We start from the raw sequence: 4,510 nt of genomic DNA, 5'->3' as shown, positions 1-4,510 counted from the left end.
AGACATCCCCAATTTTATTTTAAGATAAGTTTAATAAATTTTCAAGTCTCAAACACCAAGTTATGGCTCTCCAAAGTTGGACTAAAAATTTGCCATAGTGCAGATTTTTTTGCACCATTTGAAAATTCTCAAATTCTTTTCACCAAAAAGACTAAAAAATTATTTTATTTCCCCAATCATAATCTTAAATGAAACATAATCATTTATTCTTAGACAATTACTTTAAATTTGCTAAAACTACCCAAACAAAATTTTTTAATTTAGAATTAATCGAATTAAACTTCATGACAAGAGCCTTTACACAAGTAACAATAATTTTTCATTATTCAATTTCACTCAAACTCTTATAAAATTTTTGGCAGACCCTCCCCTAAAAATCGAACTTTTCTCTCCTTCAAGGGTTCCATCCAAACCAAACATCTCGCAAGCCTTTCTTAATCTTTCAAAACACCCAACAATTCTCAACATAAACTTTATTGGCTTGTTATCTTTTAAGGTCTTTAAGTTACTAAATTTTCAAACATTAGGGTAGCAAACAAGTTGTTCAAATCCTAATCCACCCACCAAGAGGCTTTAAGCATTGATACTAATTAATTTTATTATTAGAACATTGGGTAAAGTATACTTTTTGTCCCTGAAGTTTGACAAAAGTTTCAAAAATACCCCTAAGTTTTATTTTGTTTCGATTTTGTCCCAAAAGTTTTTGATTTGCATCAAATATATCCTTGGCGGCTAATTTTTCAAAAAATTTAAGACCAATTCAACAACAATTTCATAAGAACAACCCTCAACACAAGAAAATCAAGCATTATTTTCATACATTATTGTTAGATTGGTCTTAAATTTTTTGAAAATTTAGCCGTCGGGAGTATATTTGATGCAAATCGAAAACTTCTGGGACAAAATTGAAACAAAATAAAATTTAAGGGTATTTTTGAAACTTTTACCAAACTTCAGGGACAAAAAATATACTTTACCCTAGAACATTTAATCTCATTTTAATCTATTATCCATTTCATTCCATTCTATTTCTACAAAATAGTTCAATTTAATTCATAAGACTCATGCAATCACTAAAAATATGTTTTTCACATCGATATCAATTTATAACAATTCTATGAAATAAAATGGGTTTAAGAAAAGGTCCCTACCTCAAATTAACTCAACATCAAGACAATTTTTTAATTATAATCACAACAGTGACAGTATTAGCAATTTCAATGACTCCCCGCAGCAGTGACAACAACAATCACATCATGCAATTATTGTAAATCAACCCTACGACATCAACACTTCAAAATCTTTAACAAACTAATAACAGAACACTAGCGATGAGGGTTCTAGAACAAGAATACTAATCTAAGAGGAAGGAAAAAATGGAGCAGTAGCAGCTCCGATGACCTTCACCGCTAGGAACAGAACCAATAGAAACAATGCAAAGCTAGGGCAAGGCAGAACAACAGCAGTGGTTTCTTTGGTCAGCACCTATGGCGGCGCAACTGCGCAGAGATAGTGCAGCAGCTCAACAGCGAGCTTCAATTGATAGTAGTGCTATGACAGAGCACGTTAGTGGTGGAGCAGTTTGAAATGACGAGCAGCGGTAGAGGAACGACTCATCCTCTGTTGCATTTCTCTTCAATCGCGCATATCTTCCTCCCTCTTTGCGATAGTGACTGCAGAGCCTTCAGCAGTGGCGACGACAATGGTAGCAGCTGCAGCGATAGCTCCAGTCGACTCCATGGGCGATGTAACGACCTAATTTCTGATATGTCATGATCATACCAGAAAGTCGAGTGTCACCAACTTGCTTCCTTAATTTATAACTACTATTTAGTATATGAGTCTGTGCCTTGTTAGAGCATTATCGTTTTTACGGGTAATTTTTTTAAAACATTTAAGAGAATAAAATTGACAAAACATACAAGAACAGGAATATAAAGAATATAAGAAATAGATATCTAAACTTTTAATGTACATCATATACAAGTCATGTAGTGTTATACAAAAGATCTTGTCAGTGTACACCCTTATCAACCTCTACATAGAAAATATATACATATTTAATACATGACATCTCAGGGCCTGGCCCATACAAAAGCCACTAAACTGACTCTCAGGCTAGTCTAGCAACACTGAAGCTCCTAGCCTCTCTGGTGTACTAACGCAAGTGAAGTCTAATTGATGCATGAGCATCTTTAGTTGTTTTTAGTTATTATTTCTTTGAATAAAGTTAGTGATTTCCTTATTTTTATTAAGATTCTCATACTTTTAATCAATATTTTTTGGAGTTACTTTGAGCTTTGGTATGTGTAGAAAAGTGTTGAAAATAAGAAAGATCAAGGAGGAAAAGAGAAGCAAAAGCACAAAACAAAAATCAAAGATACAAAGAGAGGGTGTCATGTGTATGCACAACTGGCGACATTAAGCACTTCGTGCATATGCATCTAGCATGCATATGCATAATAACGCTAGTTGTTGCATGTAGGAACCTAGCCATGCAACGTGAAGAGAGAAACAGAAGCAAATTAGGAGCAATCAAAGGGTATCATGCATACGCATCTAACATGCGTACGCACGACTAGCGCCACAAGGAACATTATGCATATGCATCTAGCATGCTTATGCACGATTTCACCAGCCGTGGGACGTGGGAATCTAGCTGTGGGACACTTGGGAGCAAAAATAGAGAGAGTAAATTGGAGCCTATAGAAGTAGTCGTGGGATGTGGGGATCCAACCATGGGATGCCTGGGAGCAAACAGAGGGCATATTGAGGCCAAAAACTTAGCCATGGGACATGGGAATGTATGCATGGGACGACTAGCTTAAAATAGAGGCTACACTCCCCAAAACATGGCCACACGTTGCACGGCCAAGGCTATGTGTCCCACGCACAAATGGGCCACCTTCGAGGACCTTCAATACTTCTCTAATCCTTCTTAATTCTTCACTAATCTCTCCAACTTCAAGTGTTTTATTGGCCTAAGATTGAAGTTTCAAGCCCAAGATTGAAGTTTCAAGCCCATGATTTCAACTAAGCAACGCTCCAAGTTTTGAATTTTAATTACAAGAAAGATCATTAGTTAACTAAGAGTCATTAAAACTTAATTAATTAGATTGGATTTGCTTTAGTTTTTTTTTGAATTAGTTTGAATTCTGAAGTAGCTTTTAAGGTTAGTATAAATAGGAGAGAAGCCACACACATGATTGGACTAGCTTCTCTTCTTCGACAGTTTTTACAATTGAGAATTTTTAAGTTTCCTCTTAAAGCATGAGCCACTAATCTCCTCGGTTAAAGTTAGGAGGTCTATTGATTCCTATGGACTAATATTATAGCTTTTCTACCTTTGATTAATGCATTGATGCTTTTTTAAGAAAAAGTTTTCGTTCTTCATCCAAAGGATTTAAATGTGTTGGGAAACAATTCTTCTCGTACTTGAATTCTTTTAATATCTTGAAAAAGTTATTTAATTGAATTAAGTTTGAAAACTTCTTCTCACAATTCTTAAGTTTGAAAACTAGACTTGATAAGTGACATCGAATCAACTAGGAATAATTCTTGTGAATTGTGTGGTCTTTAAATTAGTCGAAGTGCTTTACCTTTTTTCTTAAATAATTGACTAAGGGATTAGAGATTAATTAGGTTAAAGAGAAATTGAATTACCAAGGGATTATGGTTTGATTACTAATGATTTGCTATAGATACATCTTTTCATGATCAAGGTGGAAAGTGAAAAGTATTTTTTGGAAGTCTCAACATCTCTGAAATCTTAACTCTTTTAATCATATTACTTTCTAAACCAATTTTAGTTTACTCTTGTTTAATTCTCTGTTTTCATGCTATTTGCTATTGAAATCCTAAGTTTGTGCTTGTCTGAATAGAATAATCATGAAACTATTACTTACTTAATCCGTTAATCCTCGTGGGAATAATAACCCACTCCTATGGTATTACTTGGCACGACTCAGTGCACTTACCGATCGTTTGTGGTTTTATAAAATCCGCATCACTAACCAAAAATCAATGCTAAGCTAGAGTGTCATCAAGAGAATGCTCTTAAAACTGACTATTTGTCGTCAAACATCACCATTAGACAAGTCATCGTGAGGCTCACCCATCAACTAATCACTTCCTGAAAAGAATAACCCTTCCTACTCGAACTCCATGTCAGGGTCCTCCTCCTCCTCGTCATCAGGAACCATATTAATATCCCCTAAACCACAGGTAGCACTATTATCACTACTCACAAATCCATTAGTGAGCACAGGTCCATTTGCATAGATAGGGGCAACTCTATCCTCAGGAAGTATTGATGATGAGGATTAGTGTTGATCTAGAATTTCACAAAAATAGAATCTCGTTGCAAGTATAGGCCAAATCAACAACTAACTCCCAACATCGAAGTTTAAATTTTCAAATACAAATATAATCGAGAGTAACTAAACCTCGGGTTGTTCTCCCCAGGAATGCAATTAAAGTGTCACGCTTTCGGTTGTGAGAAAAAAGGAGT

The sequence above is a fragment of the Arachis ipaensis genome, chromosome B9 (genome assembly GCF_059453495.1).
Source record: "Arachis ipaensis isolate K30076 ecotype BB chromosome B9, ASM5945349v1, whole genome shotgun sequence".
Lineage (NCBI taxonomy): Eukaryota > Viridiplantae > Streptophyta > Magnoliopsida > Fabales > Fabaceae > Arachis > Arachis ipaensis.
Note: the sequence above shows the minus strand (reverse complement) of the source record.